This window comes from Heterocephalus glaber, unplaced genomic scaffold (genome assembly GCF_053883595.1).
Source record: "Heterocephalus glaber isolate CG9 unplaced genomic scaffold, H.glaber_assembly_v1.0 deba00000594, whole genome shotgun sequence".
Classification (NCBI taxonomy): Eukaryota; Metazoa; Chordata; class Mammalia; order Rodentia; family Bathyergidae; genus Heterocephalus; species Heterocephalus glaber.
Genome location: NW_028258151.1, coordinates 19,858,910 through 19,875,104, shown reverse-complemented (window position 1 = coordinate 19,875,104; position 16,195 = coordinate 19,858,910). Strand labels below are relative to the sequence as shown.

The window sequence follows — 16,195 nt, the reverse complement described above, 5'->3', positions numbered from 1 at the left end:
TCCTAGAAAAAGACAATGAAGGTCACAACTCCATGAGGCCCAACAGAGAGAAGCCACCAGGCAAGGCAAGAAACTAAAGGGAAAGGGGGAAAAATAAAAAATAAAAGAGCCAACAACAGTAAAACATCATGACAAGGATGAGGCAATATCTATCAATTATAACCATCAATGTTAATGGCCTCAATTCACCAATCAAAAGAAATAGACTGGCAGAATGGATTAAGAAGCAAAACCCAACGATATGCTGTATACAAGAAACACATATAACTCAAAAAGAAATTCATAGACTGAAAGTAAAAGGATGGAAAACAGTTCTCCATGTGACAGGAACCTGGAAAAAAGCAGGGGTACCAATCTTATTTGCAGACAAAGTAGATTTCAAACCAAAACTAATTCAGAGAGACAAAGATGGTCACTACATCACTGTGAAGGAAACAATCCAAGAGAAAGAGATGACAATCCTAAATATATATGCACCAAATATGAATGCCCCAACTATACAAAACAAATATTAATGGACATGCAAAACCAAATAAGCACTAATACAATTGTAGTAGGGGACCTCAATACCCAACTATCACAAATAGAATGATCATCTAGACAAATTATTAGCAACAAAATTCTAGAACTGGACCAAGCTATTGAGCAATTGGACTTAATAGATGCTTATAGACTGTTCCACCCCACAAAATCAGAATACACATTCTTTTCAGATGTACACGGGTCATTCTCTAAAATAGAACACGTGCTAGCTCATAGGACATGTCTAAGTAAATGTAAAAGAATTGAAGTTACTCCCTGTATATTATCAGACCATAGTGTGATAAAATTGGAAATCAATAACATAAGAAACTGTAAAACTCCCACAAAACACATGGAAATTGAATAACACCCTCCTGAACAACCAATGGGTCACAGAGGAAATTAAGCAAGAAATTAGACAGTTTCTACAAGTAAATGATAATGCCAGTACAACATACAGGAATCTATGGGACACAATGAAAGTAGTTCGAGGGAAATTCATAGCAGTGAATTCCCATATTAGGAAAACAGAGAGAAATCAAATAACATAATGCAGAACCTCAAGCTCCTAGAAAAAGAAGAGCATAACAAACCCAAAGCTTGTACAAGAGAGGAGATTACAAAGATCAGAGCAGAAATCAATGCAATGGAGAGAAAGATACAAAAAAAATCAATGAATCAAAGAGTTGGTTTTTCTAAAGAATAAATAAAATCAATAAACCTTTAGCCAAACTTATCAGAAAAAGGAAAGAAAAGGCTCAAATCCATGCAATTAAGAATGAAAAAGGTGAAGTTACAACAGATCCAGCTGAAATCGAGTGTATCTGCAATACCTACCTGGAGAACCTGTAGTCTAATAAAATGGAAAATACAGAAGAAATGGACAGATTCCTAGATACATACAAATTTCCAAAGTTAAATGAAGAAGATATAGAAATTCTAAACACCCCAATTACAATGAGTGAAATTGAAAATGTAATAAAAAATTTACCAACAAAGAAAAGCCCAGGTCTGGATGGCTTCACTGCTGAATTCTACGAGACATTTAAAGAAGAACTAATGCCACTACTCTTTAAACTCATCAAGGAAATTGAAAGGGAAGCAAGGCTTCCAAATTCATTCCTGGAAGCAAGTGTTACTTTGATTCCAAAAGCAGGGAAAGACACAACCCAAAAAGAGAATTACAGGCCAATCTCCCTAATGAACATAGATGCAAAAATCCTCAACAAGATACTGGCAAACAGAATACAGAAGGTCATCAAGAAGATCATACACCCTGACCAAGTTGGATTCATCCCAGGGATGCAAGGATGGTTCAACATATGTAAATCAATAAATGTAATACACTATATTAACAGAGCCAAGGACAAAAAGCATATGATCATCTCAATAGATGCAGAAAAAGCATTCAACAAAATCCAACACTCATTCATGATAAAAACCTTACAGAAAATTGGAATAGAAGGTCTTTATCTCAACCTGATTAAGGCTATCTATGAAAAACCAACAGCCATCATCATACTAAAAAGTCAAAAACTGAAAACCTTCACGCTAAAATCAAGAACAAGACAAGGATGCCCACTATTACCACTCCTGTTCAATACAGTTCTGGAAACATTAGCCACAGCAATTAGAAAAGAGAAAGAAATAAAAGGAATAAAGATAGGAAAGGAAGAAGTTAAACTGTCATTATTTGCTAACGTTATGATACTTTACATAGAAGACCCAAAAAACTCCACCAAAAGACTTCTAGACTTAATTGACAGATTCAATAGAGTAGCTGAATATAAGGTCAACATTTAAAAAACAATAGCCTTCTTATACACAAATAACAGACTCACTGAGAGAGAAATTAGGGAAACAATTCCTTTTACAATAACATCCAAAAAAATGAAATTTCTAGGAATCAATCTAACAAAGGAAGCAAAAGACCTCTACACTGAAAACTACAGCACTCTGAAAAGAGATAGAAGAGGATATAAGAAAATGGAAAGACATCCTTTGTTCCTGGGTAGGAAGAACCAATATAGTAAAAATGGCCATACTTCCAAAGCTGCTATATAGATTTAATGCAATGCTGATTGAAATTCCAACAATACATTTCACAGAACTAGAGAAAACAATCCAAAAATTCATTTGGAACCAGAAGAGACCTAGAATAGCAAAAGCAATTCTAGGCAACAGAGATATGGCAGGAGGCATCACAATCCCCAGCTTGAAACTATACTACAAAGCTACTGTGATAAAAACAGAATAGTACTGGCAAAGAAACAAACCTGAGGATCAGTGGAATAGATTAAAAGATGCAGAAAGAACTCCAGACATACTCACCCACCTCATCTTTGACAAAGAAGCTAAACACCCTCTTTGGAGGAAACAGCCTATTTAATAAATGGTGTTGGAAAAACTGGATTTTAACTTGCCAAAGATTAAAACTAGACCCATATCTATCACCATGCAGTAAACTAAGATCAAAGTGGATTAAAGATCTAAATATTAAAACAGAAACACTAAACTTGCTGGAAGAAAGTTTAGGTAGAACTCTTAAAGACGTTGGCATAGGAAAAGGCTTTATGAACAAAACCTCAGTAGCCCGGGATCTAGCACAAAGAGTCAACAACTGGGATCTCATTTTATTAAAAAGCTTCTGCACTGTAAGAGAAACTGCCAACAGAACAAATAGACAACCTACAATGTGGGAAAAAATTTTAGCAACTGTACCTCAGACAAAGGACTACTATCTAGAATATATAAAGAATTGAAAAAAATCAGACCCCCCAAATTCAAAGACCCAATTCAAAAATGGGCATCTGAAATGAACAGACATTTCTCAGACAAAGAAGTAAAAGCAGCAAATAAACATATGAAAAAATGTTCAACATCACTGGTCATTCGAGAGATGCAGACAAAAAGAACACTGAGATTCCACCTCACCCCATAAGAATGACTGCTATCAAGAAATCAGCCAATAACAAATGCTGGCCGGGGTGTGGGTAGAAAGGAACCCTTCTCCATTGTTGGTGGGAGTGCAGACTGGTGCAACCACTGTGGAAATCAGTATGGAGATACCTCAAAGAACTAGCACTAGAGGTCCCATTTGACCCAGCTATTCCCCTGCTGGGGATCTTCCCCAAAGAATTAAAAGAATCATACCACAGTGATATATGTGCACGCATGTTTATAGTGGCACAGTTTGTAATAGCTAAAGTTTGGAAACAGCCCAAGTGCCCATCAATTGGAAACTGGATAAAGAAGATGTGGGGTTTTTTTTATACAATGGAGTACTACTCAGGCATAAAAAATGAGAAACTAGGGACATTTATAGGTAAGTGGATGCATATTGAGGACATACTCATAAGTGAAATAAATAGGACACATGTGTAAATACTGAATAGTTTCTCTAGTGTGAGAAACTGAAAGTGTAAATAAGATTAAAATGATTAAAACAAATAATTGATAATGTGAAATAGAAAGAATAGGTCCAAAATGGTAGGGGTAGTGGGAGAAGCAAGGGAAAGGAAAGAAGGGAAAGGAACAATTATGAGAAAAGGAAAAAATGGAAACAAAGTCTTTGTAAATAGGAGAGGGGGGTGGTGAAGGGAGCACAGGGAATGGGGAAAAAATAAGAACCAAGATACATCATGTACAGGTACAAGCACCCAATTATAAATGTAAATGTATTATATACCTAAAATGTACCAATAAAAGAATTTAAGCAAAAAAAATAAAAAAGAAAGAAAGAAAGGAAGGAAGGAAGAAGAAAGAAAGAACACAGCCCCCTGCAACCAGACCCCACGTCCAGAAAGCACATTCAGCTATGAACTCATCACTGGATGAATCCACTGATGAATATTGTGTTCCCATGACCAATCACATGAGATTTGGGGGGGGTCATTTTAGATCTCAACCATAGCAACATATACCTACTTCAACAGAGTATCTCTTTCAGTGCTTTGACAAGTTTATCTGTGTGTTCTATCATCTTTTCCTTTCCTTGGTATAAGACTTCCATCAAAGGTGTGTTCTGCAAACATGGGCTCCCATCCACAGCTTCACTTCTTGTTCTCCACTTAATGTCTTTGGAAGAGCAGAAGACTTTAATTTCCATAAAGTCCAATTTTATTTACTTTTTCTTTTGGATCATGCCTTTGGTATCATATCTAGGAAATAGATGCCAAAGCCAAAGCTTTTCTGATATATTTTCTGTGTTAGGCAGCTTTCCAGTGCTGTCACAAACTACCTGAAAAATTGAATTTAAAGTGGGAAAAGTTTGTATTTTCTTGTAATTAAAAGATTTCAGTCCATGGTCAATTGGCTCCATTGCTTTTAGGCCTGTGGTAAGACAGAACATCATGGTGGAAGGGAATAGCAGAGGAAAGCTACTCACCTCGTGGAGGGCAGGGAACAGAGAGAGAGAGAGCAAGGAAAGGTCTGGGAACAAGATATACCCATCAAAGACCTATTTCCTTCGCTACCAAGGACCTACTTCCTCTTACCAGAGCCCACCTACTAAAGTTTCCCCACCTTCTAAAAACCTATTAAGCTATTCTTAATCCATAAATGAATTAAGCCATTGATGATATCTGAACCTCAGGATTCAGTCACCTTAGGACCATGCCTTCAATGCATTAGTTTTTGGATGACATTTCAGATCCAAACCATAACAGTTTTCTTCGAGGACTTTTTAAAAAAATTTTATTTTATTTGTACATTTTAGGTATACAATATAATGACATTCATCATTGGAAATTTGCACCTTTACATAATCTTTCTTGGTTCTTATTTTTCTTCGAGGACTTTTATAGATTTTTAGATTCATATAACTCTATGATGCATTGTGAATAAATTTTTGTATATGGTATAAGGCATGAATGAAGGTTTTGTGTGTGTGTGCATGTGTGTGTGTGCCCTTGTGCCCTCTTGTTCCTACATATGTATTGAAAAAACCACTCTTAATTGAAATGACTTTGTATACTTTGAAAATCTGTTTTCTGCATTCATGTGGGTTTACTACTGTGCTCTCTATCCTGTTCCATCAACCTTTCTAACTTTAGGTTGATCCCACTTTGTCTTGATTATTGTAGCTTATAAGAAGTCTTGAAATAAGGTAATATTAGTGGTACCACTTTGGTCTCCTACTTTTGAAAAAAAATTTTTTAAGGACCTATTCCAGGTCCTTTACATTTCCTCACATGGTTTTTAGAATCAGCTTGTCATTTTCTAAAAAAAAAACAAGAACAGCCCACTCATAGCTCTAAAAATCTCCTTTGGGCTTTGATTGGAATTGTACTGAGCATGGATAGAGTAGTTTAGAGAGAACTGGCTTCTTACGAAAATAGAGTCTTCTGATTAGTGAATCATGAATGTGATGTATTTGTTAGGTCTGTCTTAAGTTCTGTTAGCATTGTTGTATTATTCACAGTGTACAGGTAATACATGTCTTTTGTCAGATTTATCTCTAAGTATTTCACACATTTTGATGCTATTGTAAATGGTATTTTATTTCAATTACTTATTATTTGTTCATGGCTATTACATAAATTAACAATTGATTTTTTGTTTGTTTGGTTTTCATGGTGCTAGGGATCAAACCCATGGCCCTTTGTGTGCTAAGCAAATTCTTTATCACTGAGCTACATCTCCAGCTCCTATAATATATTTTTGTATATTCATATCATATCTTGATACTTGAATTAAATTTATTTTTGTAGATTTAATAGGGTTTACTACTTAGGCAATCCAATTGTCTACAAATAAAATGTTGCTTTATTATTTCCAAATTGGATGCTTTTTATTGTTTTTTATGTCCTGACCTTGTTGCTGGACTCCCTGGTACAATAATGAATCTAATCAATAAGGGCAGGAATCTTTGTCTTGTTCCTGATCTCAGTCTTAAAACATTAAGTACTATGTTACCTGTAGTTTTTCATAGATTTCTTTTATCAATTTAAAGAATTTCTCCTGCATTCTTAGCTTGTTGAGAAAATTTTAAAAATTAGTAATAGGTATTGGATACTGCCAAATACACTTTCTGCATTTATTGATGTGATTGTGTGAATTTATTTCCTTTCTTTAATGTGGTAAATTACATTGCTTGGTTTTAAGTGGTAAAGCTACCTTGCTTTCTAGAGACAAAACCTGTTTTGTCATATTATCCTTTTTATATATTATCATTGAAATCTATTTGCCAAAGTATCATTCTGAAGTTTTGTGTCTATGTTCATGGGTGATCGTGGCCTATTCTTTTCTTTTTTCTCTCTTTCTCTTTTTCTCTCTTTCTCTCTTTCTCTTTCTTTCTTTCTTTCTTTCTTTCTTTCTTTCTTTCTTTCTTTCTTTCTTTCTTTCTTTCTTTCTTTCTTTCTCTTTCCTTCCCTTCCCTCCCTCCCTCATTTCCTTCCTTCCTTCCTTCCTTCCTTCCTTCCTTCCTTCTTTCCTTCCTTCCTTTTTGTAATACTAGGGATTGAACCCAGGGCCTTTACCCTGAGCTACATCTCCAGCCCTTTTTTATTTTGAGACAGGCTCTTGCTAAGTTGCCCAAGCTTGAGATCCTCCTTCTCAGCCTCCCAAAGTGCTGGGATTATAGGTGTGTGCCGTGACACCCAACCTACTTTCTTCCCTTATGGTGTCCCCTCTCTCGGGGCTACTGTGCATTGTTGCCTGGTGTCTAGTATCTTGAAAACACATTTTGTTCTCTCTTTTAGTTGTGAGTGGGAGGGAAACCCCTACCTGGTCTCCATTGCTGGAATAGGAGGTCCTCTGGACTCACCATGCTTCGTTGAAAATTTCAGGACTTGCTCACCAGAGTGGAAGGAGTCAACTACCCAGACACCCATTGGCTCTGAACAGCCTCCAAAGACACTGTGTCATACAAAACAAGACTATGTGCTTCTGTTACTGTGTCCCTTCCTTTTGTACCATCATATCCTAGTGTACTTTGATAACTGCAGTGTATTCCTTCTCCACTTCCCTCAGACTCTCCCAGCATTTGGGTGCATTCCAGAGGATCCCAGTGATTTTTTTGGCAATTATTGCTAATGTTTGCATGTCAAGTTTAATAAGAAAATCTTCAGGCTTTCATCCAAAACAGTAGTTCCCTTTTCATATCTTAGCCCAGACCCTTTGCTTTCCCCTCCACCTATCCTCAGATCCTGTCCCCTCCCATCTCCTTGTCCTGCAGACTCACAGTTGGTAAGGGATGCCATACCATACCTATGATGCCAGAATGTTCTCCCACCTAGGAACAACTATTGAATCTGGAGAAGGAATGACATACTTTGTCCCCATCTCTGATGGCTGTCCTTTGTACCAGTCGACCTTCCAGCTGGATGTAGCCAGCCAAGACCTGACCTTGTACCTCCTACAACTATTGACAGAGAGGGGGAACTTGTTAGTAAGCACAGGTAAGACACTGCTTTTCTCAGCCAGGAAAATTAGTCTTTCAAAATGAGGGGGTGTTTTGCTTTTCATAACTTTATTTCAACATAAACATGCTTACAGAAATGCACTCGTATTGGTTAAGAGAATGCAATTTAACTTATCCTACAGAATTTCAATCGAAAAGGTAGTATATGGTTTAAGATTTTTAAAAGGATTTACAATCTGGATATGACTTTTTTTTGGTGGAATCAACTACAGCCCTCAATTTGTGAAGCTGAGGCTACTGTACCATCCTCCAAGCTCTAAAAACAATGCTGTCTATATTTAGAGACATTTGGAGTCTTTATAATGAGGAGGGCAATTATAGTGATGATGATGATGATGAAGATCATGATGATAGTGATGGTGAAGATGGTGATAGTGACAATGGTGATGGTGATTTAGCTTCTGATGGTGATGGGGAGGATATGATAGTGAGGAAGGTTAGGTGATGATGATGGTGATGATGGTAATGGTGATGTTAGTCGTGGTAATGGCAGTGATGATGATGGTGATGATGATGGTGATGGTGATCATAATGATGAGCAAAGCTTTACAAAAAACTTACCCTATGCAGAACATTAGGTCAAGTAAACATTTCCCACTTATTCTCCCAGTGTTTCTCACTACAACTCTATAAAGAGGTTCAATTATTTCTATTGTAAGAAGAGGCCTAGGAATGCTAGGAGGTTCAACAAATGTCCCGTAAGTAGTAAGGTATTACTTCTGGGATGTGACCTCAAGGACTTCAGACAAGGCACTGCCTGCCTCTCTTTGCACTTAGTTCCTAGATTGGGTTCCCAGCTCGTGTGGCACCCAGTCCCATTGAACCTACAACCCTACACTGAGTTTCTGGCCTCCCCAGGCAAGAAGTCTGTGTCAAAACCCAAGCAAAATACGGAATCCTAAAGAGTAACACCAGTTAGAGGGCCAGGTCACAGGATGTCATCGACACCTCACACCTAGCAAGATCTTGGTGTGCATTCTTTCATCCTGTCCTTACAGTAGTCCAGAATGTGATGATCAGTCCTATTCTTGAAGACAAAGACAGGGAAAGGCTGACAGGATAATGAATTTGCTGGTATCTAGGCATTTAGCAAACGGCAGAAGTGGGATTGAACTCAAGACTGTCTCATGGAAGGTCAAACTATGTGAAGAAGGGGAAAATATCAGGAGATTGCAGTGTCCCAGAAGCCAGGGGAAGAGAAGAGGGCTAACAGCATCAGTATCTGGACAGCAAGAAGGCCAGTGTGTTCTCAGGGCTTTGGAACTAGGAGGATGGACATACCTGGGCAAGAGCAGTTTGGGGGGAAGAGGGGAGATGGAACTCTGGGGTCAGTGGGCAAAAGAGTGAGTGGGATGGGCCAGGGATTTAGCTCAGTGGCTCTGGCACCTGCCTTGCAAGTGCAAAGTCCTGAGTTTGATCCCCAGTACCAAAAGAAAGAGTGAGTGGGGTTTTCAGTCAGGCAGTACAGGGAGTCTCCTCCTGATTCAAACTGAAAGACAATACCATAGTGCCCAAGTTGCAGCTGGACTTCAACTCTGTTGTTGGCCACTCTGAAAGGGGTAGGACATAACTTCCCAGGTGTTTCCAGGTGAAGGGTGTTGATGGACTCTGGGTGTTTTTCCAGATCAGGGGACAACTGTGAGCAGTATGCAGCAGCTCCTGTCACAACAGATGATAAAGTTGAGTTTGATTTTCTAGCCCTCCAAAACACACATCATATGTAGTAAGGTCTCAACTTTTAAAATGCTGAGCATTTCTAACCCCTAGCTTCTCAGTTCAGAACATCCCTATGCTACCTTCCTGTCCTATACCTGTCCCCTACCTGGCACCTGACACAGGCCAGAAAACAAGAGGAATATGGACACAGAGCTGCAAGGGGTGGTCTCTTACTCACCACAATGCACCCCACTTTCATGCCCTTTTCTCTCTGGCACTCTTCCTTTGTCCTGAAGCTGACCAAGAGTACATCCGGAATGTGAAAGAGAAATGCTATGTGGCACTGGACTTTGACAAGGAGAAGGTGGAAGACAGCAATCCATCTTCCTGCCTACAGAAATTCCAGCTTCCTGATGGACAGGAGATCAGCCTTGGGCAGGGGGCTTTCCTCTGTCCTGAGGCACTCTTCCAGACAAACCTCATAGGTGAGTCCACTGGAAGGGGACAGAGGTGAGTCCAGCACCAGCAATGGAGCACAAGGTCAGAAAGAAGGCAGTGGGCAGCCAGGAGGAGAGCATGGTTTGAGTAGCAGATAAATGCCCCATTTCAAAACTTCCTCTGGGATCAGCTATCACATACCTAAACACCTCTCACTCTGTTGACCTTTGTACATAAGTGATCCCTTCTTTTCTCCCCCAATCCAAGTCATCCCATTTTACAGAGGAAGAAATTCACTCCAAGTCTTAAATCGTTTGTCAAGTGTGATCACAGCTACATTGGGCTGATGGTCTTCTCTTTCTATTATTTATAACTCCACCTACTCCAAAATAATTAGAAATATAAAATCAAGACAGTCAAGGCAGAAAAGCAAACTCCATAGATATGGAGGGAGCTTGAAAGATCTGACTGGTCTAGAGATTTTAAATGACCGTTGAGTTGACTAAAGTCTCAGGCAGGCCTGGCCAATAAGGGAAAATGATAAATTCTTCTAAAATCCAAATTGAATGGGGAAATGAAGCCTGCAAGAAGTTGTGGAAAACAAAATATTCCCTGAAATCAAATTCTTGAAATATTCCATTACATTCATAAGGGCTGGAAGGAATTCGATGTGGAGACCTAACTATTTCTCCAGGACTAGCACCTAGTAGGAACTGGCATAGAGAATCTGGGTTTAGCTCTGTTTTCTCTGCTACACTGTGTGGAGGATCTAGTCTTAAAAAACATCATAGCACATGGCCCCAAAATACCTGGTGGGTAAGTGAAGTAATTGAAGCCCGTCACCCACCCAAGCTCCAGAGAGGAGGGTCAGGGTGAGTCACAGTGGATGTGAACACAACCCCAGGTTCATGGCACACAGAGCCCTCCTGCCTGGAACATCCCAAACCACTGTGAGTTAGTCTCTTGAGCCCTGCATCCAGGGACCTCAGTATGAAGACGGCAAGGTCGTGACAGGTGCCACCCTGCTGGAAGCTCCTGATATCAAAGACAATAACACAATCTATACAGGTCTGCTGGCCTATTCTCATGCTCTGCATTTATGGAGGTGGCCAAATCATGATTCAGGCTGGGACACTCAGTGCTATTTCCCAAAGTCACCTGAGCCAGGATTCTGCCCCTACTGAAATCCTTTCATGAAACTCTTGATGCCTAGGTTTGAGAAGTTATAATTGTCAGTAACATAAATTGGAACATAAATTATCTCCATGAATGAGGAGAATTAGAATATTTCTTTGACCAAGAGCAGTGGACTCCTCTGGTTGGTTGGACACTTCTGTACACTACTTTGTTTAAACCTCTAGGGCCTTGCCATGGAGGCACTTGGGGCTACTCGGGACTAGGGATCCCCACCACCCAGGGCCTTCAGTTAAAAGGGAGGAATTCAGGAGTATGACAGACCAAGATTCTAGCCTCAAGGTTCCTTCTTTCTCCATCCATCTTGACAGGGAGAACCACCCTGGGGATCCACGGATGGCCATGCAGTGCATCACCTTCTGCAACCCCTCTCTCTGGAAGACCCTCTTTGGCCACATCATCCTATCCAGAGGCACAGGCTCCTGCTCTGGCTTGCGATTAAGATTGCAGAGAGAACTAACAGGACTGGCTTCCCCTACTATAGATGTGAAGGTATAATTCCCTCAGGAACTTCCCCTTTTCATTCCACAGATATTTCTAGAATGCCTCTCAGATGAGCCAAGCTAGAGTCCTGGCACATGAGGAAGCATCAGTGAACAAAAGCAACAGAAATCAGAAGTAGTGGGGAATGCATACTGCAGGATGAGGGGAACTATGTGCAGGAAGGGGCTGTGAGCCCCTGGAGTAGCAAAGGGGTATCAGCGTGGGTAGGTGGGGTACTGAGATGCAGTGAATGTTGGAGTGCATCTGCTCAAGGAGGTGTGGCTACTGGGGAGGAAGAGCGTTCAGGCAAAGAACAACCCCTAGGATGGTACAGAGCTTGCTTTTAGAAGGAAAGCGAGGGCCACCATTGGCTGAGTGAGCAAGGACTAGATAACAGGGATAGGGAAGTGGAGAGGCTTTCACTGTGAAAAAGTTAGGCAGAGGAGCGACGTAATTCGACTAGGCTCTGAAGGCTCAGGCTCCAGAGGGGAGTGCAGATTGTCACTGGGTGAGGAGGGTGGACAGGCCATCATCAGGTGAGGAGAGCTCACCTGGCGCTAAATCTTTCCTGTTTTACTAGCCAGCTCTCTAGCTGCTGCAAACTCCACAGGCCAACTTAGGAGCACTCGGTGACATGTCTCCTGCTGCTGCCTCATGGGAGGCCCTCACCAGAGTGACACTGCTGTGCCTGCAACCTTGTGTCCTCCCCTGGGCAGGGGTTGGGGGTGCCAAGTTGAGAGGGGAGTGCACAGTTAGCTTAGAGAGTCTCTCCTTTTCAAGGCCTGTGTGTGGCCACTTCTCCCCCTCTTTCTGTCATCCAGAAGACACCATTAAGGGTCCCAGGGAGGAGGTTTGGACTTAAGCCCTTGATTTAGTCCCCTCAGCTCCCCAGTCTTCCATGGAGCATTCCATCACCCAGCACCATAACCCCTCCCAGCTGTCAGACCTGGCTGCTTGCATGGCCCTCTCTCAGAGAACATTTGACACATCTTCTCAGTGTATCTTCTGCTCCTGCTGCTGATGTTCCCTGGATAATTGTCCTTCATTTCCTACCTTCTCAACACTGCTACCTCTTTATAAAATACTGTATGTTTCAGCCTTCCATCACTGTGACACAATAACTGAGAACAATAACTTAAGTCAGGAAAGGTTTATTTTGGCTCGTGGTTCCAGTCCATGGTTGGTTGGTTCCATTGCTCTTGAGCCTGTGGCCAGGCAGAGCATGGTGGTGGAAAGTTAGTGTGGAGGAAGTTGTCCCTAGTTTATTGGCTACATCACCCATATTCAGGGCCAGTATTCCCCCTCGGTTTGCTGTCCCACATTTCCCAGTTTGTTGTCTTCCAGTTGTCTTAGAAACACCCTCAGAGACACACCTAAAGCATGCTGTCCTAATTTCTTAGGCGTTTCTCAATCCAATCAAGTTTACAACCCAGATTAAGGGTCGCACCATATAACATCACACCTGTTCACATTTGAGAACTGTACCCCATCCGCTTTCTCATTTCCTTATCTTTATATCAATATTTTTAATATTATCTTATATGATTTTTCAAAAAATGCACATAATCTTGGACAACTGTTCCCTGACCTGTCTTCTCACCTCCTAAGTTTACACCCTCTGCTACCTCATCTGACATGAAGTCACAAGAAGCATTTATGTAATAATGGAAAATGATCATGGCTCTGTCTTCTCCTTCCTCAGCCCCAGCTCTGGCCACCTATCACATTTCTGCAGCTCCTACTCTGCTCTCCGGAGGCCTCAGGCGCTTGCATGAAAGGCTTTTACTAAATCAGAGAGGAAGGCTTCCATGTAGTTCAGCACAGAAAGCAAATTGAATTTGAAAATTGTAAGGTTTTTAACGGCGCTTGTAAAGGGACTCCCTTGGGCCAGTTCTGTCCTGCCAGTAAGTGCATGCCCAGGTTGCATTTTGGACCAAGCTCTTTCAAAACCTTCCCTATCCTTAAGGCATCTCACACTGTCCCCACCCCCTCAAAAAACTCCACAGGAAGCTTGGAGGTGACATAATTTCCTGTAATTTTGAGCTGATTTAGTTTTTCTCTGCCTCATCACTTTAGGGCACAGTGTCTAGAAAGGCCTGGGAAGCAGATTGGCTTGCAATCAGCTAAAAGGCTAATTATTCATTTAAAGAAGAGAAAAACTTTCTCTCTAAAACAAATTCATCCACCTTGAGAGAACAGCTAGTTCCAGTGGGGACAACTTCAAATACAATCCCCAATTTACCACCTTTCAGCTTACAATATTTTGACTTTACAATGAGATGAAAGTGATTCATATTCAGTGGAAACTGTACTTGGAATTTTGAGTTTGATCTTTTCCTGGGCTAGCGCTGTACAGTTCAATCCTCTCTTGAAGCTGGGCAGGGCAGGTCCCTATCAGCCCCGAGCTCCCAAGAGTGAATCACCAACCCTGCAGCCTGCTGTGGCTGACCGAGGATGTTCCATAGTTCAGGTGTGCTCCACTTACAATGGGGCTACCGGGAGGTGCTCCCACCGTACATCAAAGAGCTCCTGTAATTGCTTCTCCTGGCAGCCTAAGCTCTGCTGTAATGCATGTCCTTAGGCTAAAAATGTTTGCCATTATCCACCCCCTTTTTAAAGAAGTTTTTCTTTCCCTTCAAATCCACTTCTAGATGTGATTTTTGAAGCCAGAAATATATGCACAACCCAAAGCTTTTTGAATGTATGGCCAAATTCCCCAATGGAAACATCCAGCTGGCTTCCTTTTCAAAATCGTTTTGCCTTCTTGGTAAATGGGAAAAATTGTTTGTTGTTCTTTTCTCTTCCTTCTTTTTAAACATATTTTTATAATTGCCCATTCCAGCCCTTTGGCCATTTTTCTGTGGTATTTGTGCTTCTTTGTAACACCTATGTCATCCCAGTTCTGTCTGATTCTGTGTGTGTTTATATTAGATACAGATGGGGCAGATGGCTTGGCCAGGGTGACAGAGGAAAAGGAGAGCAGAGGCTGCCAGGTGTCAGGCACTGGCTCTTGCCTCTGCCTGAAGTGCTGATCTCAAACTTTCTTTTCCCTCCCTTATCTCTTTTTTCCCTTAAAGTTGTAGTGACAGATCTCCTAACTAATACCAGGAAGTGGCTTCCAAGCCCAGCACAGCAGTAACCAGAGCCAGTGGGCAGCAGGGAACTGAGTCTGAGAATGCATCTTGTCTACTCACCCTGCCTGGAAATTGAGTTTTCCAAATCTTATCCTGAGCTTTTCTCAGGCAGAGCCCTGCAGGGATGCCTTGGCCTCCTATGTGTTAGGATAATAAACATGCTCTATTGTTATATACCTATGTGCCTTACAAAAAAGTTAGTGAGCAGTGAGGATGCCAACAGTCTGACCTTGAGCAAGTGACCTTAACCTTCCTGTGCCTCAGGGGCTGCTCCCAACAAATGGATGTGGAGATTTTTCCTTGATATAAGAAATGCTGCTCTCTCTCTCCTGGAATGGAACCCAGAGGAAGCATGCACTTTTCAGAGGGCAACGTGAAAGTAGGAGCAGAGTCTGGAAAGCTCTGTTCTGCAGAAGGGATTTGGCGACTGATTGATTTTTCTTATCTGTTTTCTGATTTTTCTAATCTGTTTTCTGATTTTTCTACAAAATACATATGCTGAATGCATAGTATTTATAAAGTACAGAATGCACTCTGTTTTACAATGTCAAGGGCACGAGTCCTCTGTGTTCTTGTCCATTTCACCCATATGTGCCAACAATGCACACGACGAATATATTTATTATGCAACACAAACACATACTAATCAAAAATTTAAAAAATAAAATAGCAAATAAAAATTAATAAAGCTACAGGATGTGGGTGTGAAGTGCTCACCTTAATGGATAATAATTACTCATATTTGCCAGGAGGAAGAAATGACTATCCATGGATTTTGGAGGGGATAGCTATCTGTGCCCCAATTTGGAGTCATACTTTAATGGTTTTTGTTCCCCTCTCTGCCCCCGATCCCTGTCTCTCACCCTCCCTGCCTCCTCCCCTTGCAGGTGCCAACCTCTCCCTATGCCAAGTGTGGTGCCTGGGTAGGCGGCTCCATCTTGTTCTCCTTGTCAACTTTCAAGGATATGTGGGTCACCAGCAGTGAGTACAGGGACGTTGGCTGCTCCATCATCAGTAGAAGAAGCTTCTAAGTTGGGGCTCTCTGGGTCCCGCCACCTTTGTCATCAATGGCAAATCCAGGCCAAGCTTCACCTGAATCAATCAATGCTCAGGACCAGCTTGCACGCAAGGCCCTTCCTCCCTAGATGTCAATAAAGATGAAATAGGAAGGACTCTGTGTCTGTCTGGGCAGGTCCACAGCATCTGAGGACTCTCACAACATTAGTGCAAAGGGGATTTCTGGTCCTCTCCATGTATCAGTCAGAATGGCTCAGTGACACTGCTGCAGTGACAAACATCCCCAGATAGCAGAGCCATAGACAGAGTCTGGCCCTCACTCTTGCTT

The 16,195-nt window shown here is 41.3% G+C and overlaps 1 pseudogene across 1 annotated transcript in view; it reads left to right on the top strand.

Annotated features, from left to right (window-relative positions):
- LOC110350650 (actin, alpha skeletal muscle 2-like) overlaps positions 1-15,985 on the top strand; it is a 59,410-nt pseudogene extending 43,425 nt beyond the window's left edge. Inside the window, exons 8-11 of the transcript XR_002397345.2 lie at positions 7,761-7,922; positions 9,898-10,086; positions 11,545-11,725; positions 15,738-15,985. The product of XR_002397345.2 is annotated as an actin, alpha skeletal muscle 2-like (transcript). The remainder of the gene's footprint in view (positions 1-7,760; positions 7,923-9,897; positions 10,087-11,544; positions 11,726-15,737) is intronic.
- The last annotated feature ends 210 nt before the right edge of the window (positions 15,986-16,195 follow it).